Raw genomic sequence first — 24158 nt, forward strand, 5'->3', positions numbered from 1 at the left:
TTTCTCTATTACATGTTCAGCTACTGCAGATGAAATGTCCCTTCTATTGATACATGCTAAATGCTCTAAAACTCTGTCTTTAAACCTTCTGGTAGTTTTACCTACATATTGTTGTCCACATTTACATGTGGCTAGATATATCACATTCACAGTTCTGCAATTAGCATACATCCTGTTTTTATAAAGTTTGTTTGTATTCGTACTTATAAACTGATCTGACCTATTGATGAACCGGCAACATTTGCATATGTTAGCTCCACACTTGTAAGTACCCAAAGTTTTCATCCAATTCTCCTTACTTTCTTTTTTGATATCAGGTAACATACTAGGTACTAATTTATCTCTCAAGTTTGGGCAACGTCTATATACTATCTGTGGTTTTTTCAATTGCATGAATGATAGAATGGGATCTCTCTGAAGTAATGACCAATGTTTATAAATTATTTTCTGTATTTTTTTTGCCTCCATACTATATGTAGTTATAAATCTTGTCCTTCCATCTTTTTGTTGTGATCTAGGATGTTCAGGTGTCTTAAGTAAGTCTGCTCTATTTTTCCTAATCGCATTTTCATAGGCTTTTTTGACACAATCAATTTCATACCCCCTAGATATAAGTCTGTCCCATAATTCCATAGATCTCTGGTGAAAGGTGTCCCAAGTAGCACAGTTACGCCTTAGTCGGATAAACTGGCCAGTCGGTACACCTCTCAGCAAAGGTTCAGGATGGCTGCTTTTTCTGTGTAACAGTGAATTCCTACTAATGGACTTTCGGTATACATCTGTAAGGATATGTGAATTCTCAATTTTAAATTGTATGTCAAGAAAATCCATTGTCAGTTTGTCCCTCTTATATGTAAAACATATATTGTTGTTGTTGTCATTGCAATATTGTACAAACTCCTCCAAAAGTTGGTCATTCCCCTCCCAAATTATAATCAAATCATCGATATAGCGATGGTAACTTTTTATGTTTTTCCTATAGGGGTTATTGTCTGTAAGGATGTAATATGTCTCAAACCACCCCATAAAGAGGTTGGCATATGATGGGGCAAATTTTGCCCCCATCGCTGTGCCACGCCTCTGTAAATAATATTGACCTTCAAACATGAAGTAATTATGTCTTAACAGATAGTCCACTGCATCAACTATATATTGGTTCTGTTCAGGTGTGTAAAATTTCAATTCTCTTAGCCAAAACTGTAAAGCATGTATCCCATTATGATGAAGTATCGATGAATATAATGCTGAAACATCCATTGTGACCCAGGTATAATTTTCCTTCCATTCAACATCTTTTAATTCACTTATTGCATCTCCACTATCTCTCAAATATGAAGGTAAACCAACCACCATTGGTTGTATCAGTTTATCAACATATTCGCTCAACTTTTCATTGAGAGATCCAATGCCTGCAATTATTGGACGTCCCTGGGGTTTATGCAAATCCTTGTGTACTTTGGGAAAGGCATGAAAGATAGGAATTTTTGGGCATTCTACCTTTAAATATTGCAATTCATTATCATTGAGTATGCCCTCATTTCTACCATACTGTAAAAAATCAAACAGTTTTTTTTGAAAAAGTGTTGTAGGGTCACTATCCAATTTGCCATAATTGTCAGGATCATCAAGTTGTCGCTTTATGTCAGATATATAATATTCTCGGTTCAAGATGACTATAGAGCCCCCTTTATCCGACTTCCTTATTACTATATTATCATTCGTTCTTAAAGATTCTATTGCTTGGTATTCTTGTTTATTTAAATTGTTCATATTTGAAATTTTATGTTCATCAAATAATGTATGTAAATCTGTGATTACCAAGTCATAGAATCTTTCTACGAACGGTCCCTGATGAGTTGTAGGGTTAAAATGTGATTTCACTTTTAGGTCCGTATGTATTATTTTAGTATTAGAGTTACTTTCTGTTTCTTCCATTGGTTGAATAGCATCTATTGTATTGTCTGTATTTAATCGGTCTATAATCTCTAATACATCTTGTATGTCTCTAATATGTGTTCTTTATTACTTCCAATCTAAACACACCCACCCTTGGAATAACATTTAGCCAACACTTGCTATTCAATGATTGACTAGGTCTCTATTATAACCTATTATAATTATAATCTATTAGAGGAAGCTATAGCTGTGGAATTAAAATCTCAGACAGTTATTCATGTATCAACACAGCACACTACTGTATTGTATTGTTTGTATTTTGATACCTTTTTGTATGTATTATTTATTGTTGTTTTCACTTTTGGTATATTAGTAAAGCAACATATACCATAACCTGAAAGTGATATAGTACATGTGGTTTGTTCATCACTCGACCACTTCATCTCATCCTATGACATCAATAGAAACTAAAATGGTCAGCATTTGCCAGTTATACTAAAAAACATACTTCCCAACAGCAAGCAACACACGATGCAATAATATTAATAATAACTTTGAATGCTGGGAGATATCATTTGCAAAACCTATTGAGCCACTAGCACAATCTTTTTTGCTCTTCTTGGCATTTGGGTTTTTTGAAAGGTTTAATATTTCTAGAATTAGACATGTAGCAACTGTATATCATATATGCTCAGACGTTATAGCCACAAATACTTATAATTATATTGGGTTTTGTGGTAACTTAAAGGGATACTGTCATGGGAAAATGTTTTTTTTTCTTCTTTTTCAAAAAGCCGCTCCAGCAGAATTCTGCACTGAAATCCATTTCTCAAAAGAGCAAAGAAATTTATTTATATTTAATTTTGAAATCTGACATGGGGCTACACATATTGTCAGTTTCTCAACTGCCCCCAGTCATGTGACTTGTGCTCTGATAAACTTCAGTCACTCTTTACTGCTGTACTGCAAGATGGAGTGATATCAACCCTCCCTTCCCTCTTTCTGAAACATGACCAGGCAAAACGACCTGAGATGGTGCCTACACACCAATACTAGAAATAATAAAAAATACGTTTGCTGGTTCTGGAATTAAATTTTATTTAGTAGAGTGAGTTATTTGCAGTCTAAACAGTGTAATTTAGAAATAAAAACTACATAATTAAAATCATGACAGAATCCCTTTAAGTAATTCTCTGAATGGTTGCTATTAAGTAAATGTAGGGGATCAGACAAATCCCTCCCCTGTTTTTCTTTCTGTGATATCATCCAGCCCAGTTACAGGCTGGAGAGCCATCCGATTGGCTGGAAGCCCCGGTGCATCTTACAGTTTGTTTTATTGCAAACTGAGGCGTGTTCCTCAGTGTTCCCTCGGGGGAGGCACTGCGCTGTAAATCCTAGTTCCCATTACTTTTCATACGCAAAAGGTACTTAGAGCGCTGAATTGTCAAGGGTTAATTGCTATTTAAAGAGACAGTAACTAAATTAGGGTTATATTAACATTACACAGTGCTTCCCTGCCTACATTTTTCAGCCAGCGGAGAAACCATTCTATACCAATCCATGAACATGCCATTCGTGGTTATGGATTGGTACAGAATAGTTTCCCCCAAAACACCTCCCTCCACCCTTTGTAACAGTTGATTTGCAGCCCATTCAGGTCAAAGGCAAGCGGCATGGGCTGGTATTCAGCATTTAACTTCTGTTTCAGAACTTTTTATATTAGCTTTAGTTGAAATGTAAATATAATTCTTTTAATATATTGGTTATTTCAGCACAAAAAGCTAATTGATTCCGTTGTCATCTGTGAATTTCATTGGCGGATCAAGCTGTCCCTCAGGAACAACAGGTATTATTTTCTGGACTTAATTGCTTTACATGATTGAGCAGCTGTTGGATATATACTGATCTACTGTTGAGTCTTTGTTTTTTTTTACAAATCTGAGTCATAAAGAAAGAATTTATAGATTTATTGCATATCTAACAAGGGATATTTAAATATATATCATGCTTTCACTATGCCTCAGGGTACCAAGCAGGGAAAAGGCAGTACACATAATTCAGAATGTAGCTAAAGTCATGTTAAGCTGGCCATAGACGTAAAGATCTGATCCTACGAATCCAGGATTCATACGATTTTCAGACTGTGTGTGGAGAGTCACGACATTTTTCGTTCGGCGGAGATCGGTCGTTTGGTCGATCGGCCAGGTTAAAAGATTTCTGTCGGCTGCCGATAATATCTCTGCATGTATTGTATTGAATGGTTAGTGGCAGGTCGGAAGATGGGGAAGTCCGATCGTTCGATGATCACTCCGTGGTGCTCGCTGGAATAACCCCGGGCCGGTGCAGTTTTCTGTTGATAGGAGCACCAGCCCGGGGTTTCAGGTAAGTAAATAGAATCACTTGGGAGTGCCTAACATTTAGCACCCAAAGTGCAAGACATCTTTCCTTGTCCTTTAAAGAACCTGTAACATCAAAAAAATGTTTAAAAAAATTAGTTAGTATACCACGAAAAAAACACCAAGACAAATGAAACTTTTAAATCACACAGCCTTTATTAAGAAATAACTTACTCAAACTCCGCTTGCGCTCCTCTTCAGAAAATGCAACACCGCGGCGATCCATCGCGCTGCACTGACTTTCTCGTCCCTGGCTATTTCCTATAAGAAAGGCAGGGAGGAGAAATCGAGCGCCGCAGAATTGATCGCCGGATCTCCTTTTCTGAAGAGGATGTTACTGGTCCTTTAATGTATTTTCGGCACACAGGATATGATGTAAGTGACAGAAGATTGAGGAAGATCTTGCTTCTTTTTAGCACTTTGACTGGTCTGAGACTTGTGATGGCACACATCAAGAGCACCCTCCCCCGCTCACTGGACCCAAAACAATTTGCATATCGGCCAAACAGGTCAACTGAGGATGCCATATCTTCTGCTCTCCACCTGTCACTAACTCATCTGGACAAGAAAGACAGTTATGTGATAATGCTGTTTATAGACTTTAGCTCAGCATTCAATACCATCATCCCTCAAAAGCTGAGTGGGAAACTAAGCAAGCTGGGATTGAGCACCTCTTTGTGCAATTGGATCTTGGACTTTCTGTCAGAGAGGCGTCAGTCTGTTCGTATCGGCGACAAGGTTTCCAGCACCATCAGATTGAGCACAGGAGCTCCTCAAGGATGTGTTCTCAGCCCGTTTTTGTACACATTGCTGACACATGACTGCATAGCTAGACACAGCTCAAACCGCATAATCAAGTTCGCCAATGACACAACTATGGTGGGGCTCATCAGCCACAACGACGAGATGAGGTTCAGCAGCTGGCAGTCTGGTGCAATGAAAACAACCTGTCACTGAATGTGGATAAAACGAAAGAAATGATTGTCGACTTCAGGAGAACCTGCTCACACACCACTCAACATCAACGGCTCCACAGTAGAGACAGTAAAGAACACCAAATTCCTGGGAGTCCACATCTCTGATGACCTCACCTGGACAACCAACACCGCCTCCATCACCAAAAAGGTTCAGCAGCGTCTTCACTTCCTAAGACGACTGAAACGGGCCAGCCTTCCACCTCCCACCCTCACAGTGTTCTACAGGGGCACCATAGAGAACGTCCTGACGAGCTGCATCTCCACCTGGTACAGTAGTGCCAGCTCTGCTGACCGGAAGAGTCTACAGCGGACTGTCAGAGCAGCTGGCAACATCATTGGAGCAGCTCTTCCATAATTGCAGGACATCTTCCAAAAGCGCTGTGCAAGAAAAGCCTCCTGCATTGCACTGGATTGTTCACGCTGCTCCCATCCGGCAGACGCTTTCGCAGCATTAAAGCCCGAACAACCAGGCTGCGCGAAAGCTTTTTTCCACAAGCGATCAGACTCCTCAACTCACTGCCTGCCCTCCCTCTACATTCCAGACACACCTGAACTGTGAACTTAACTTTGTGAACTGTTAATTTATTTAATAACAGGTTTATACATGTATATATCCAATTTCTGCCAATATATTGCACATTTCAGGTTTACATATTTATTGTGTATTTTTAAGTGCCTTTTTGTGATATGTGCTAGCTGGAGCCACGTCGTCTCGTCTCACTGTGTATTCGTATACTGCTGAGATGACAATAAAGTTTACTTTGACTTGACTTTGACTTTGAGGTGGCAAAGTCAACTATGGCGAAAGAGGTAACGTTCAGTAAAATCCACACTTTACTGAATTTGCTGAGTAGCGTCCTCTGCCAGAGCAAAACGTTGCCTAGAGTGCGAATGGATGCTAGCGACAGTCTATTTTGCTAGCGAATTGGCGCCTGCCACTGTTAATGAATTGGTGATGTCCCTGCGGGTGGCAATGATGGCGAATTGTCGCTAACGTTAGCCACTTCGTCCTTTAGTGACAATGCCTTTGGAGTGAGAAAAAAAGTTACCCATAGACTTCAATATGTTATGTGAATTTTTTGCCATTTTGCGAATTTTTCAGCAGTTTCGCAAATTTTTCTGCGAAGTGAAACAGGGCAGATTTGCTCATCACTATATATAAAGCAAGTAATTAAATTTAATTACTTAAATTTATCCTTTGATCGATCAATTAAAATCCTTCGAATCGTTCGATTCAAAGGATTTCATAATTCGATCAAACGATTTTTACTTCCATCGATCATAGGATTTGCGCAAAATCCTTTGAATACGATATTCGAATTTGAAGGATTTTACTTCGAGGGTCGAATTCGAGGGTTTATTAACCCTCGATATTCGACCCTTAGTAAATGTGCCCCTTGATGTTTAGGTATGTGCTAGGAAATAATGGTTCTGTTGGGTTTGGTTATCAACCCTTGCCTTGTAGTCTAGCATTCAGGCCCCTCTAGATTGGAGCAAGGTTACAGGAAAATAAAGTTATGGCAGTGACCTTTTTTTGTCCTGGGAATATTCAGGGTAGCATACTGTACATACATATTTACACTAAATGACATGCTCATTGGCATGAAAGTTTTTCCTCAACTTTTGACTCATTTGGCCCTTAGAGTAGTTCAGGGTATCTTTCGGTTTTCAGCTCATTGTTTAGGCAATAAAGCACTTGCTAGTCAGACAATAACAGCTTGAAAATATATATTCCCTGGCGAGTGTTCAGTAGAGGCTCTGTTTGCAATGGCACTCAATGGCTCACACCTATTATTTTCAGATGAATAAGATTACTAAGTCACTTTACCCCCAAAATACTTAAAGGGGTTGTTCACCTTTGAGTTAACTATTATTATGTTGTAGAGAGTGATATTCTGAGACAATTTGCAATTGTTTTTCATTTTTCATTATTTGTGGTTTTTGAGTTATTTAGCTTTTTATTCAGTAGCTCTCCAGTTTGTATTTTAAGCAGTCTGGTAGCTAGGGTCCAATAAAAGACTGGAATATGAATAGGAGAGGCCTGAATAGAAAGATGAGTAATAAAAAGTAGCAATAACAATACATTTGTAGCCTTACAGGGCATTTGCATTATAGATGGGGTCAGCGAAGCCCATTTGAAAGCTGGAAAGAGTCAGAAGAAAAAGGCAAATAATTATAAAACTATAAAAAATATATAATGAAAAACAATTGAAAAGTTGCTTAGAAATGGCAATTCTATAACATACTAAAAGTTAAATTAAAGGTAAACCACCCCTTTAAGCAACAGCTAGTTTGTATCATATTAAGTGGCATATTAAAGAATCTTACCAAACTGGAATATATATTTAAGTAAATATTGTCCTTTTACATCTCTTGCCTTGAACCACCATTTCGTACTGGCCTGTGTGTTGCCTCAGAGATCACCTGACCATCAACTCTAAAGGACACATTTACTAAGGGTCGAACTGAAATTTCGAATTAAAAAACGTTGAATTTTGAAATAATTTTTGGGTACTTCGACCATCAAATAGGCCAAAATTCAATTCGAATAGAAAAAGCTTTGAAAATTCGACCATTCGATAATCGAAGTACTGTCTCTTTAAGAAACTTCGACCCTTTGCCACCTTAAACCTCCCGAATTGCTGTTTAGCCTATGGGGGACCTCCTATAACCTATATGAGCTTTTAGCTAAGTTTTCTAAAATCGTTCAAATCGTTCAAATTGAAGGATTTAATCGTACGATCGAACGATTTTAATTCAATCGAAAACAGCTACATTCCATCAAAAAAAAACTTCAACTATTGTACTTCTAAAATTCGAATCGATGGTCGAATTTCGAAGTATTTTGACTTCGAAATTCGACCCTTCGTAAATGTGCCCCTAACTGTAACAGGAAGTGTGCAAGCAAAAGACAGAACTCTGTCTGTTAATTGGCTCATGTGACATAACAAGTATGGTTTGTTTGGTTTGGTTGTGTGCACCGTGAATCCTAGGATACTAAGGGGCGGCCCTTATTGTTTAAAATGGCAATTTTCGATTTATGATTACCCAATGGCACATAATTCTAAAAAAGTATATTATTATGACAATAGTTTATTTACATAATCAAATAATTTACATATTAAAGAAATTTGCTAGTTTTATCAATAAACTGTAATAGGCAAAATGTATGTCAATCTGTAAATGAACAAGGCTTGTCTTTTTTTAGCTCGAGTCTGCCACTACTAAACTGGATAATTGCCCATACATTTCTCTTACAAGCTGAAATCTGCACACTGGCACTTTGCTCTAAAATAAATTCACCCTAAGTAATTGCAAGTTCCTGTTCCCTTCTTGATTTCCCTTCCAAAAGCTGCGTTAATTTTTCATCAAAAATGTGATCATATTATGGCTCCAATCCATCATTTATTCGTGTTTCCGCAACACGGACAGACTTGGCATGTTCTATTAAAGCAATTTCTTCAAAATGTAACTCTGCCCCGATTTATTACTAAAGGACTGTTATAGATTACACACATTTAACAAAATATCTCAGATTATTTCACTGTCTATAATTGGCTAGAGGCTAATATTCTGCATCAAACAAAAGCAAGCTCTAGTCCTTTATATGCACTGCATTTTGTCATTATTTCGTGTTTGGTTAATGAATACTTGGGCCAGTTTAATTCTCTGAAGTTTAGCCAGTTTTAAGCTTTCAAATATTAAATATTCATACATTTCTGCTGTATTATTTACATTTGGATCTAAAGCCAAAGAGTGTAAAAGTATATTATAAAGGGAGTTGTCCCTAATTCTGTACCATCAAATTCCTCTCCTCCATCACCAGTCCATCATTAGCGCAATCATTTTAGAAGCTCTGTCTGAGTTATGTAATCACACACAATAAACTCTTCTAATGTAAGACATGAGAAAAGTCACCTGAGTTTTCTCATGCCTTTCTTAAGCAGAGCAACATCCGCATCATTACCTGTTCTTCTTCTGATCTTTTCTCCCGACTGTATCACAGTAGTTAAAACTGTTTTCAATTTCATTATACAGGTATGGTTTTCCAGAAAACTCCAAATTATGGAAAGGCAGTGTGTCTCATATAGACTCCATTTTATCCACATTTTTTAAAAAAAAAGATTTCCTTTTTCTCTGTAATAATAAAACAGTAGCTTGTACTTGATCCAACTAAGATGTAATTAATCTTTATTGGAAGCAAAATCAGCCTATTGGGTTTATTTAGGGGCTAATTCATTAACTTCGAGTGAAGGAATAAAAGAAAAAAAACTTTGAATTTCGTTTTTTTGGCTACTTCGACCATCGAATGGGCTACTTCGTCCTTCGACTACGACTTCGAATCGAAGGATTCAAACTAAAAATCGTTTGACTATTCGACCATTCGATAGTCGAAGTACTGTCTCTTTAAGAAAAAACTTCGAACCCCTAGTTCGCCACCTAAAAGCTACCGAACCCAATGTTAGCCTATGGGGAAGGTCCCCATAGGCTTGCCTAACTTTTTTTGGTCGAAGGATAATCCTTCGATCGTTGGATTAAAATCCTTCGAATTGTTCGATTCGAAGGATTTAATAGTACGATCGCAGTATTTGCGCAAAATCCTTCGACTTCAATATTCGAAGTCGAAGGATTTTCATTCCCCAGTCGAATATCGAGGGTTACTTAACCCTCGATATTCGACTCTTGATGAATCTGCCCCTTAATGTTTACAGGATTTTCTAGTAGACTAAAGGTATGAAGAACCAAATTATGGAAAGAACCGTTATCTGGAAAACCCCAGTCCTGAGCATTCTAGATAACAAGACCCATATCTGTACTAGTGGAAAATATTTGAAAATTAGGCAAAAAATGTAAATTAAGGGCTAGTCCACACGGGGAGATAGCGACGCGTTTGCGGTCGCGGCGACAAAGCGCCGCGACAGTCGCCGCGACCGGCGCAGGCGACAGTTTTGTATGGGCGCCTATGTAAAAACGCCTGTGCTAACCACACGAGGCGATGCGCTTTTCAACAGTCGCCTGAAAATGCCTCGCCAGGCTTTTTCAGGCGACTGTAGAAAAGCGCATCGCCTCGTGTGGTTAGCACAGGCGTTTTTACATAGGCGCCCATACAAAACTGTCACCTGCGCCGGTCGCGGCGACTGTCGCGGCGCTTTGTCGCCGCGACCGCAAACGCGTCGCTATCTCCCCGTGTGGAATAGCCCTAAATGTAAAGTGCTTAGACATTTTATATTAATTATTTTTGATGGTTTACATGTCCTTTAAATGATAATTAAAGTGTAGCTATAGAAGTGATGAGTTAGTGAGCTAGAGAAAGTGCAGGGATGTGCAACTAAACTGTTTAAAGGGAAAACAAATTTAAACTATGTGTGTAGAGAAGTCAAGGTCAGGGTTGTGGTGTGTTTTTTCTCTAAGTAAAGGTGCTTGCAAGCGGACATGATTACTCTTTACAAGTACATTAGAGGACTTTATAGACATAGAGTGGGGGATCATTTTTCCCATAGAAATGTTTATCGCAACACAGGCCACCCCTTTAGACTAGAGGAACTTTTATTTGAAGCTGTGAAGGCTGTTCTTCACTGTAAAATGGATCATGTATCATTTTTAGCACAATTACTAACAGGTCCTTACTGTCAGTAATTTTTTTTAACTCACTGGAACTTAGACATATGAAACTTTTAGTGATTTTTTAAAATACTCTTTATATAAACCTGAAGGTAGTTCTAATATTCTCATGTTTTAAAGGACAGATTATGAATGAATATACATAATACAGTATATGGTCCATTTTCTAATGTTTCCTTGTCTCCAACAGTTTTGTGGGCACCAACCTATATATCAGGGCTCCTGACTTGTTGGAGGACAGTCATCCTTACCTGGGAAATAGATGGTTAGCATCCAGCACCCTGAAAGAATTCTCTCATCTTTGCGGAGGAAGTTTCTTGAATGACATTTGGATTCTGACCGCAGCCCATTGTTTTAAGCATCTCCAAAGGTAAGTGCTCAGTGTACATCTACCAACTCCGATTGCTTTAATTTTTTATATTAGAATTTACTTTGATTCTTATTTGTTCCTCTACCTTTTTGTCAATACAATGGCTGGATGTTTTCTTGATATTTCAGGAAGGAAGAAACAAATACCTGGAGGCACGTATTTGTAGGAAACAACTTAATGATTCTTGACTCATCATCGCAAATCCAAAGGATAAAAGAAGTCAAACAGCCCAAAACCTGTAATCCAAAAAGAGAGGTAAATTACGTTACCCTGTTGTGGTTACACGAGCCAATTGAGTGCTGACCTCATGCTAATGACCAAATCTTTTTTTAATTTCAAGTGACTAAGAGGGGAAAGATTTATATTTCTCAGGTGGAGAAAGTTGTAAGTTAATGATTCTGTCTTTTTTCTCCTAGAGAACCATCAGAAGTTTTGCAAGAAGCCCATGTGCATCAAATTGATTCTAAGAAATGTAACGAAAGACTGGTAGGATGGCACCAAAGGGGAATACGATATATGTGCATGCCATGAGAAAGGAGACATTGACAGCTGACAGGTACTTGAGATCTTGCATGAAAAATATATTTGTAATACATGAATTCAAAATATATTTACTATTAACTACATTTGTTTCCAATACATGTACAGGTATAGGATCCCTTATCCGGAAACCCGATATCCAGAAAACTCCGAATTACGGAATGGCTGTCTCCCATAGACTCCATTTTATCCAATTAATCCAAATTTTTAAACATAATTTCCTTTTTCTCTGTAATAATAAAACAGTAGCTTGTACTTGATCCCAACTAAGATATAATTAATACTTATTGAAAGCAAAACCAGCCTATTGGGTTTATTTAATAACAAGCTGGGGAACAGGTTGTGCAAGAGGTAAAAAGCCAGGTGTTTACACTTCCACCAAATACTTCATTAAGTGGATTACAAGCAAAGTTGAGAAAGATGAGAAAGAGAAACCAAAAATCAGATACTTTCCACTGGACAGTTTCCTGATGCTAGGAAGGTAGGGCTAACTGAAACCTTAAAGGAGAATTCAACCCCTTCGGCGCTAAAATCCCTCCCCCCTCCCCTGTGTTTCCCACCTCCCTCCTCCCCCCTCCCTACCTCCCCCCCAGGCAAATGCCCCTAACTTGTTACTGACCCCTCCGTGCAGTTCCTCTCCTGTTGAGTTCACGGCAGCCATGTTCGCCCTGTGGCTCTTCTTCCTGTATTCGCTGGCATTTGGTGGCGCGTGCGCAGTAGAGGGATTTATCGGTAAGGATCTACTGCGCATGCACCCGAAAGTCACGAAGTTTTTGATTTCTTTTTTCTGAAACTTCGTGACTTTCGGCGCATGTGTCTCCTTTAAGGGGGTGGTTCACCTTTAAGGTAACTTTTAGTAAGTTACAGAATGGCGTATTCTAAGCAACTTTTCAATTGGTCTTCATTTTTTCTTTTTTTATAGCTTTATTTGCCTTCTTATTCTTTCCAGCTTTTCAAATGTATTGTTATTGTTATTTTTTATTGCTAATCTATCTATTCAGGAAACAAAATCTGGACTGATCAGTTTCTTTTATGCAGCTGTGGAATTCTCGCTGTGAAGTCTTGATCTACTGTAGCATTGAAATGATTGAAAATAAGCTTTTATTGGTCCTTAAATTTTAATGTGTTTATTAATGACTTTGAGCTGGGCATTGTAAGTAAGGTGTCACTATGTTTGCCAATGGTACTACAAAATGTAAGTTCCATGCAGAATGTTGCCACTTCGCAGAGAGATTTGACTAAATTGGACATCTGGATCCCTCGTAATGTCTCACCTTGAGTATGCAGTGCAGTTTTGGACCTCAGTCCAATGAAACCCCCCACTGCGGGCCAGTGGGAACTTATCACCATGGGGGGTTTGGTTCTCCTTTAAGAAGGATATGAGCTGCAAGGTGCTGGACAAAGTTATCTAAGGGTAGACTGTCATGGTTGGGGTTGTTTCATCTGGTGAAAAGACGCTTTGCGAGGGGATATGATTGCTCTTTACAAGTACTTAAGAGGGCAAAGGGAAACTATCAAGAAAACAAGAACATAAATATACCTTTATACCGTGCATATGTAGGGTATACAATGTCTCTTAAAGGGAAACTATCATGAATACACAAAAAGTGAATATAGCTTTATCTCATGAAAAAAAATTAATTAATTCGAAATTCTATATTGCTTTTGAAATAATCAGGTTACTCTTCACTATCCCAGACACAGTAATCTGAGAAAGGCCAGTAAAATGCTTTCTGAATTCAGGGAGACGGTAACACCAAAAATGAAAGCGTTTTTTAAAAATCAGCATATACTATACTGTGCGTACTGGTGGTACAGAAAAATCCTATTCACTTGGTCAGTCCTTCAACCATTACATTTTGGAATATATGACCCTCTATAACAGACGGTAGATAGCACTGCTTAGTTTCAAGTAAGGTTCAGATGGCTTTTTAGCAAGAAACATTGCAAGGATTCTGAAATGAATCCTCTGTACACAGTGAATCTAGGGAATGTTTTGGCTGCCCTTTTGGAGTGGGGGGAAAATAATTTTCCCCCATGTGAGGCAAATTGGAGGCAGCTTCATGGGCTTTTAACCTAAAGAATTAGGATGTTAGCTCCAACAAAACACGTTGGTTTTTAGACCTCGAGGCTTCCAGGCTTCTATTTGGTGACTGCTCTTTTAGACCTCCAGAGAAGTAAGGATGCTGAACTACAATTATCAGTACTTTGGGACTCAGGATGGTTTTCGATGTGCCTCTGTACCAGTGAATGCCTTTGTAAGTTCAATCTTTAATATATTTATAAATATTGAATGGTACACACCATGAGAATGTGCCCCGTTACTTTATATATTTTTCATGGGCTTTTGCTGCCTTCCTTTGGATCAAATAGAAATTAGGAAGCTTCTACTAGGAGAAGAACTTGATGGATTTCTCTTTTTTTCAACCTTATATCTTCCATTGATATTAATGTTATGAGATTTTCACTGTGTGATGTCGAAACAAAGCTTTACTCTGGGGTTTTTACATAAATACAGAGGCACATAAAAGGCATTATATTATAAAAAGGTGGTGGTTATTCCTTCTAATTCTCACAACCAGACACGGGTGCTTAGAATATCACATATCCATAAAATAAAAATAATGAAGATGTATTATGCCGATTACGTGTGTCTGTTGTGATTATTGGCAGCGCATCTAGAATTGAGAAGTCAGGGCTCATTTATCAACACTGGGCAAATTTGCCTGTGGGTAGTAGCCCATAGCAACCAATCAGTGATTGGCTTTGTTCTGGCAGCTGCAGGTAAAACAATGAATGCAACAATTTGATTGGTTGCCGTGGGTAACTGTCCCCAGGCAAATTTACCCAGTGTTGATAAATGACCCCCAGTGAGGCTGTCACACTGAATCATTTCGCTGACGAGGGCTTTACAGACAAGACCTCTGTGGGTTTAGTGCTGCTGTTTAGACTCTGGGTATTCTCACACCATCTGGATTTCAGTGTTCATTTTATTTGTAACATTTGGTAGAATCGAGAAGCAGCTGGAACATTAGCAGTGCGTGACATCATTTCTGGGGTTGAGGTGGTTTTATTGTTATTATTACATAGTTAAGTGCTGCATGGCATGCACCAATAAAAACCGCTAGCCAAAAGCATTGTTCTTGCTTAATTTAATATTTTCATCTTTTTTTGTTTTCTCTGATGGCAAATCGTCAACCTTTTCCCACTGTTCTTTGTCAAGCAAAAGAAAAGCTTTTATTTGTGTCCACTGTATCTATTTTCGGGATTTCTTGCATTTTGAAGTTGTGCATTTTTTGTGATTGTATATGTTAGTGTATTTCATGTGTCTCACGTTTCCGTGTTATCCTTTTTTCTCAACCAAAGCACCCGTACTGTCATGCTTAGTAGCTGAGGATCTAGCCATCTTTTTATGGAAAAAAGTGTTATATAATATCCATTGTTTACGGTTCCACAGGTGAATCAAAGCCTGGTTAAAACTCTAATCCCCCCCCAATAAGTACCACTGGGGCCTGCCAAATCTATCAAATGGGCAACATCTTACACCACTTTAGGTTCTCTTGCCAGCAATAGAAAGCTTACAGGGAGATTTAAAGGATTAGATCTAAACCATAAAAATAAATATGGTTAAAAATGCCATATTTTATATACTGGACTTATTGCACCAGCCTAAAGTGTCAGCTTGTCAATAGCAGCAATGATCCAGGACTTCAAACTTGTCACAGGGGGTCACCATCTTGGAAAGTGTCTGTGACACTCACATGCTCAGTGGGCTCTGAGCAGCTGTTGAGAAGCTAAGATTAGGGGTCGTCACTAAATATCAAGCAGAAAATTAGGTTGGTCTGTAATGTAAGCTGATGCTACAGGGCTGATTATTAAATTCTGATGCTAATTGCACTCTGTGCTGCCATGTAGTAATTATCTGTATTAATTACTAATCAGCCTTATATTGTGACATTTCTATTCTATGTGTACTGTATATTGTGAGTGGGTCCCTAAGCTCAGTAAGTGACAGCAGCACAGAGCATGTGCAGTGAATCAGCAGAAAAGAAGATGGGGAGCTACTGGGGCATCTTTGGAGACCCAGATCTTTACTGCTAAAGGGCTGTGGTTGCCTTGGGCTGGTACAGAAGCACAAAACATAATGTACAACATTTCTACCTACTTCTTTAGTTAGACTTTAGTTCTCCTTTAAGTTAACTTGTAGTATGTCATAGGAGGGCCATTACTAAGCAGCTTTTCAGTTGTTGTTCTTTATTTTTTATAGTTTTTTTGTCTTTTTCCATTGACTCTTTCCAGCTTTCAGATGGGGGCCACTGACCCCTAATGCTCTGTAAAGCCATGTATTGTTATTGCTACTTTTTATTACTCGTCTTTTTATTCAGGCCTCTCCTATTCATATTCCAGTCTTTTATTCAAATCAGTGCATTGTTGTATCAGATTAGGCAGGGCAATGGCAGATACATTTTTTATGAGCTTCGCTGTACGATAACCCAAAGGCCTGAAGTGCATTATCCGTTTGCATAGAGTGTAGAGGACAATCGATATTACATGTTAGCTGTCTACCACAGGCCAAGGTGATGAATGTATAACTGATGAATACATAGTCAAAGGGGCCTATTTATCATTAGAGATACACCAAATCCAGGATTGGGTTGGGGAATAGTTTGGGATCAAAGCCTTTTTCAGCAAGATTCAGTGAAATACTAGAACCTTGCCAAGGCAAATCCAAACCCTACAAAATTTTGGCTTCTACCTGTAGTGAGAGTCCAGATAATGATTAAGTTTGGGATTCAGCCATTTGGGATTCACCAAATCCAGAATGAAAGGGTTCGGTGCATCCCTATTTATCATGCTGTGTAAAATGTTTGCTCTGATAATATGATGTAAAAAAAAATGAGTGTGAAATAAATGCCGAAATGTATAGGTATGTATTTGCTTTTACATTTCCTGATTGCGGTATTTATCACCATATTTTAATGGCATAACCCAATAAAGTAATTGAGAAACATACAGGCAACAAAACAGCATAAAAAACAGTTATAAATGATCACTATTTTCCCATAACATGTTCAAGCGGCTGCTGCATTTTACGCTGGAATTTTACATAGAAACATTTTATAATTAATACCCAGGTTGATAAATATGCTGTTTTTGTTCACAGCAATGGCAATATGTGGTGTAATTTATCTCTCTTTGTTTGTTTGTCTAGTCTAGTCCCAGGGTTGACTGGACAAATCAGTCATATACACAGAATATTAGGTCAAAAGATGACATGTATATACATGTATAAAGAACAAATTACCAACAGCATGAAAATAAAACCTATTCTCAAGAAGAAAGTCGGTGCAGTCACATGATTTCTAGGAAATGTACATCATGCAAGCAAAAAAAAGTATAACCTTTTCAACCTTAAATTAGATTATTGTCTTCCAATGGCCGTTTACTTTAATCATCATTAATTGAAGGAGACTTTAAAAAAAAAAATAACAAGAGTGACATTACGTAGCTTTGTAAAACTAATATTTCTGTCATTTTCTGTCATCTTTCCATGCAACTCTCCTAGACTTGTGCAGCAGACCAAGTACAATTTTTAATAGCATTTCTTTTCTCAGCATGTCATTTATTTACATGTTTCCAGAGATCCAGACTTGTTTAAAAATGCAGATTCAAGATGGACAGGTACCTTGGGAGTTGCATAACATTCACAAATACATCAAGAGCGCAGCTCCAACGCTTCCCTCTATATTCACTATCATCTGTAAAATACATTATTTATACAGCAGTCTAAACACCTTGTGCATGCAAAGCAAGATAAGGATGAAAGTCTACTAATCAGGGTCTTTGCTAGGGCCCTTGGGCCTAAGGGGGTCCCATGAATGCAAAGAACTACATCACAAATGAAACAAAATAAAAAACAGTAGAATAAAGGTACATTTTCACTGTGTTTAAAGAAGGTATGGGGAACTGGTGATTAGTGCAAAAAAACGCATTGAAGTCTAAGGACGTCAAAATAATTTTGATGCGAGCGTCAATTTATATACTCGCGCTCCAAATGCATTAAAGCCAATGGGCGTCCAAATAATTTTGACACACAGCAATTTTTATGCGCGTGACCATTTTGCCGCACGTAATTTTTTTTTGACGCAATGGATTTTACCCCCAGCAAATTGTCGCTACAGTTACTCAAATTCATTTGCTTGTGGCGAAACTCGGAAATTCACTGAGAATTAGTAGTGTCTGGCAAATTTATTCACCCATCACTAGTGATCATTTTGGATATAGAGTATGTGGAGAGGTAAGGAGGAAACTCTCCACAACTTTTTGCATTGAACCCCTGAGCCGCTACCCACCCCCTCCGCCAGAGCACAAAAAAAGGGCTTAAATTCTGCTCTTTATACCAAAAGGACAGTGACAAGACCTGCACTTTCCCCATTAATATACCAATACCCAGCAACACAATACAGTAACTATAGAGGAAGCAGACCCCACAGTTATAGGGGGGTCTAGGAGAAGGGGGGTCTGGACTGTGGAGTCCACTTCTTCTATAGCCGATCATATCCGAACAATTTGTGCACCTGCTGCAAATTACCAGCAGGAGGGGAGTAGCAGGTAGGTAGGTGCGTGCACTGTGCCCCTCCGAAGGTTTCTTTGCAAGGGGCCTGATGTTGGAACTACCTGCAACCCAAAAGTGCTGTATTCATGGGCCAGTGGGCTGGTGCTGCCATGTAGCATACCTCCCAACTGTCCTGTTTTCAGCTCAGCTTGCAGTTCCGGATCTCTTACTAAAACTTTCTCTTTCATCTCCTGCACTGACACCAGAAAAAGATACAACGTTTCTGAAACTTAATTAAAATAAGAGGCTTTTTGGCTCAGAGCCCAGAACACTCAGCAGCTGCACTTGGATACTTTTGTAACAATTTAAGATAAGCGAAGAAACAATTGTAATTATTTAAGATAAGCAGGAGAACTGAGACTTGCAGTTTAAGGGCAGAGACACAAATCTGCTATTTCAGAGAGATATATATATAGCAGAAGTGAGGACATAGGAGAGAAGAAGCGATTTGTCGCTGGGCGACTAATCTCCCTAAATAGCAGCGTGTGTCTCTGGCCTAAAGGGAAATTTCACGTTCATGTTCACGTTCACTGTTATAATACATAAAACATTGCACTAAAATTCCCAGAAATGTGTTCAAATGTTCATATCCTGCCAAATTTTGTAAAATTGATGTTGCAATTAGGGGGTGTGGCCATAAAATGGGCGTGGTCAAAATACCTTCCTCTCTCACACCCCCTAATTAGTTTGTGCAGGTTGTGCAGTAGCAAGTTACATAGTAACATAGTAAGTAAGGTTGAAAAAAGACACATGTTCATCGAGTTCAACCTTTTTTTTTTTTTTTGTTTATTAACTACCTATCTGCCAGTTGATCCAGAGGAAGGCAAAAAACCCATCTGAAGCCTCTCCAATTTGCCTTAGAGGGGGAAAAATTCCTTCCTGACTCCAAAATGGCAATCGGACTAGTCCCTGGATCAACTTGGACTATGAGCTATCTCCCATAACCCTGTATTCCCTTACTTGCTAAAAAGCCATCCAACCCCTTCTTAAAGCTATCTAATGTATCAGCCTGTACCACTGATTCAGGGAGAGAATTCCACATCTTCACAGCTCTCACTGTAAAAAACCCCTTCCGAATATTTAGGCGGAACCTCTTTTTTTCTAATCGGAATGGGTGACCTTGTGTCAGCTGGAAAGACCTACTGGTAAATAAAGCATTAGAGAGATTGTTGTATGATTCCCTTATATATTTATACATAGTTATCATATCACCCCTTAAGCGCCTCTTCTCCAGCGTGAACATCCCCAATTTGGCCAGTCTTTCCTCATAGCTAAGATTTTCAATACCTTTTACCAGCTTAGTTGCCCTTCTCTGTACCCTCTCTAATACAATAATGTCCTGTTTGAGTGATGGAGACCAAAACTGTACGGCATATTCTAGATGGGGCCTTACAAGTGCTCTATACAGTGGAAGAATGACCCCCTCCTCCCGTGACTCTATGCCCCTTTTAATACAGCTCAAGACCTTATTTGCCCTTGATGCTGCTGACTGGCATTGCTTGCTACAGCCAAGTTTATCATCTACAAGGACTCCAAGGTCCTTTTCCATAATGGATTTGCCTAGTGCAGTCCCATTAAGGGTATAAGTGGCTTGGATATTTTTACATCCCAGGTGCATGACTTTACATTTATCAACATTGAATCTCATTTGCCACTTAGCTGCCCAGATTGCCAGTTTGTCAAGATCCTGTTGCAAGGATGCCACATCCTGGATGGAATTAATTGGGCTGGATAATTTTGTGTCATCTGCAAACACTGATACATTACTTACAACACCCTCCCCTAAGTCATTAATGAACAAGTTAAATAAAAGTGGACCCAATACTGAGCCCTGGGGGACCCCACTAAGAACCTTACTCCAAGTAGAGAATGTCCCATTAACAACCACCCTCTGTACCCGATCCTGTAGCCAGTTTCCTATCCATGTGCAAACGACTTCATTAAGCCCAACAGACCTTAGTTTAGAAAGCAGTCGTTTGTGGGGCACAGTATCAAACGCTTTGGCAAAATCCAAATAGATCACATCTACTGCCCCCCCACTATCCAGAATCTTACTTACCACATCATAAAATGCAATCAAATTCGTCTGACATGACCTATCCTTCATAAAGCCATGCTGATTGTTGCTCATAATGCCATTCATTAGGACAAAATTTTGTATGTGATCCCTTAACAAGCCTTCAAATAATTTGCCCACCACAGATGTCAAGCTTACTGGCCTATAATTGCCAGGCTGAGATCGTAATCCCTTTTTAAATATTGGAATAACATCAGCTTTTCTCCAATCCATAGGCACCATACCAGATGACAGTGAATCTGAGAAAATCAGAAATAAGGGCTGGTCTAAAACTGAACTAAGCTCTCTTAGAACCCGGGGGTGTATGCCATCAGGCCCTGGAGCCTTGTTTACATTAATTTGTATTAAAGCTTTTTGAATCATATCCTGAGTCAGCCACTGACTAGATTGAGCTGAACCATTCGTGCAGTTATTAAGTGAGCCTGTGAACCCAGACTCCTCTATTGTATACACTGAAGAAAAGAACTGATTTAACACATTTGCCTTATCTGTATCTGTTACAACCATACTGGTACCATTATTTAATGGAGCAACACTCTCAACCTGCATCTTTTTACTATTAATATATTTAAAAAACTTTTTAGGGTTAATTTTCACCTCCACCGCAATTAACTCTTCATTTCTTTTCTTAGCCTTCCGGATTGCTGATTTACAACATTTATTACAGTGTTTATATTTATTAAATGCAGCTTCTGTCCCTACAGATTTGTAGTTTTTAAATGCCTTTCTCTTCTTTCCCATTAACATCTTTACCTCTGTATTAAGCCACACAGGATGATTCTTAGAGCTTCTACGTTTAGTCCTTAAGGGAATAAATTGAGAACAGTAATGATTTAATATCATTTTAAAGGACAACCATTTCTGTTCTGTGTTTTTAGCTGAAAACCTAATGCCCCAATCAATGCTCTGTAGGGCAGCCCTCAAGGCACTAAAATTAGCTTTGGCAAAATTCATGGTTTTTGTTGCTCCAGTATATTTTTGTTTTTTGCACCAGACATTAAAAGATATAACATTATGGTCACTATTACCCAGGGGTTCAATGACTTGCACATTTGCTATAAGTTCTGGGTCATTTGAGATCACTAAATCAAGAATAGCATTTTTTCTGGTAGGCTCCTCAACAACCTGTGCTAAAAAATTGTTGTGCAATAAGTTTATAAACTTGTTCCCATTAACTGATCTAGCAGTACCGTTGCTCCAGTCAATATCTGGGTAATTAAAATCCCCCATTATCATTACTTTACCTAAACTAGCAGCCTTTTCTATTTGCATTAGGAGCTTTGTCTCTTCCTCCTCACTTACATTAGGGGGTCTATAGCATACTCCTCCTCCCTACACCAATCTTTTAGCCATGCATTAATCTCCCTACGCTCCCGCTGTCTCCTTAGCGTTGCTCGTGGCTCAGGTAATATCTCTGAGAAAATTACCTTGGAAGTCCTCGCCCTCAGCTTTGAACCTAGTTTTTTAAAATCATTTTTGAGGACTTCACCACCTCCTCTAACTTTGTCATTGGTACCTATGTGTACCAAGACCGCTGGGTCTTCCCCAGCCCCTCCCAATAATCTGTCAACTCGTTCCACCACATGCCGAACCCTAGCACCAGGCAAGCAGCAGACTGTTCGGCATGTAGGGGCCTTGCGACAGATTACCCTATCCACCTTTCTAATAATTGAATCCCCTATAACTAGAACCTGCCTTTCCTTCCTTGCACTCCCCCCACCACCCGTATTAGAGCCACTGCCTCCCGGGGTGCTCCGAGAGTCAGCCTGCTCCATACACGCCAGTTCGGAGTTAGGCTGAGCTGGTGTAGCAAAGGAATGTTGCGCCCCTTAGTGCTCTTCCATTTGCGTTTGGGGTATATGTTAATGAGCCCTAATGTCTTTATTACAAACAAGAATGTTACAGCCAGGGGCGATCCTGGCCCCTCCGCCGCCTGAGGCAGCAGCAGTCCCCCTCCCCTGTGCGCTTCGGCTCTTAAAGTACCAGGAGCGGCATTTTTGCGACAGCCTCAACTTGCCTCATTGGCGAAGCACCCCTGGTTACAGCTCACACTGCCCAGGCAATAAAGTTAACTCATACATGTACATATGTTGTGTCATATTTCTGTAGTGGGATGAGGGAATCTACAGTGTGATAAAATTATCATTTTCTTCTCTTTACTCTTTTTTATGCTAATTGTCAATATTGTACATGTTGCTTTTTACACATACATATGTACATTCTTGTTGATTTTGTGTATGGTATTTTATTTTGTAAATTTAAAAAAAAAAACTTTAATAAAAAAAATAAAAAGATGATGTCCCACAAAGAAATCTGTGGAACATTTGAGCTGGGGGGTTATAAAAAATCCCTTTTAGGGGTGTATCCAGCTGTGGGTCTCATAGCAGCATATTGGTGTCTTTCAAATAAATGTGTACTATTAAGTGAGTGAATTGTCATTGGGACAAGTCTATGGTTGGCACCTAGTTGGTGAATATGGTATGTAATGCCAATGTTCAGTGTCGGACTGGGACACCAGGGGCCCACTCAAAAACCTTGAACCAGAGGCCAGGTCCGGACCAGACCCCCTCTACCGATCTCCTGGCCCAAAAAAAAAAAAAATTTGCGGCACCGCACAGTGCCGTTCATGCATGAGCGCGGCTCCTTCTGCACATGCGCGGCATCGTGGTAGGGGATCCAGAGGGGGGCCCTGGACAGTGGCCCTGGGCCCCCCCGGTCCGACCCTGCCAGAGGCCCACTCTCAGTCAGTACTATTATTCTTCCTCCCCTCACCTCTATTCTCCTAGTCTCTTTTCTTTATATACTATAATACTATAATCTATTATTCCATCTATTTAGCCTCTTTGTTCTCATAGAAATAAAGACTGACCATGAAATATGCCAAATTTTTCGCAGCATTTTTCAGTTGAATTGAGTTTTTTTTTTAAAAAATTGAATTTTTCAAGATTTATTATACCTCAACCCTAGAAATAGCTTGAATCCAAAAATCTTAAAGGGGAAGGAAACCTAGTTGGCGCAAAAACCCTCCCCCTCTCCCGTGTGTTGCCCACCCTCCCCCCTGGCCTACCCGTCCCGCTGGGCAAATGCCCCTAACTTGTTACTTACCCTTCTGCGCAGGTCCAGTCCAGGGAGTTCACAGGCACCATCTTCTTCCACGCGATCTTCTTCCTGCTTTGACTGGCGCATGCGCAGTAGGAGCATTTCACCGGTACGATCTACTGCACACGCGCCAAAAGTACATTGTGACTTTCGGCGCATGCGCAGTAGATCTGTACTGGCGAGATGCTCCTACTGCGCATGCGCCAAAACGCCGGTCAAAGCAGGAAGAAGATCAATTTGAGCCGTTTGAGTTTTTCCCTGACGAAAATGTGATAAATTTGAGTATATTGGGTTGTTAACCCCGAACTCGCTGATTCGAGTTTTTTCCGTTCCACTTTTTTTTTTAAAATTAGAAACCAACCATTCAAGTTGTGAGATCATTCGAGGTATATGAAACTCTAAAATTTGACCTATGATAAAGAAAACCCCTTGCAACAGACTTGATAAAGAACACAGTTTGGTTTCTTTTCTGATTTCATGAGTCTTTAATTTTTTAATGCAGAGAAAACTGGAAAATGAAAACCTAGAGGGAGGAGAGATTACTTTTCTGATAATTAACATTTTA

At 39.2% G+C, this 24158-nt stretch overlaps 1 long non-coding RNA gene across 1 annotated transcript; it reads left to right on the forward strand.

Annotated features, from left to right (window-relative positions):
* The first annotated feature begins 3416 nt into the window (after positions 1–3416).
* LOC121394897 lies at positions 3417–11827 on the forward strand. Its single transcript, XR_005962075.1, has 4 exons — positions 3417–3742; positions 11082–11261; positions 11390–11516; positions 11678–11827. It is a non-coding gene; the product is annotated as an uncharacterized LOC121394897 (long non-coding RNA).
* The last annotated feature ends 12331 nt before the right edge of the window (positions 11828–24158 follow it).

The sequence above is a fragment of the Xenopus laevis genome, chromosome 6L, assembly GCF_017654675.1.
Source record: "Xenopus laevis strain J_2021 chromosome 6L, Xenopus_laevis_v10.1, whole genome shotgun sequence".
In the NCBI taxonomy this organism is placed as follows: Eukaryota; Metazoa; Chordata; class Amphibia; order Anura; family Pipidae; genus Xenopus; species Xenopus laevis.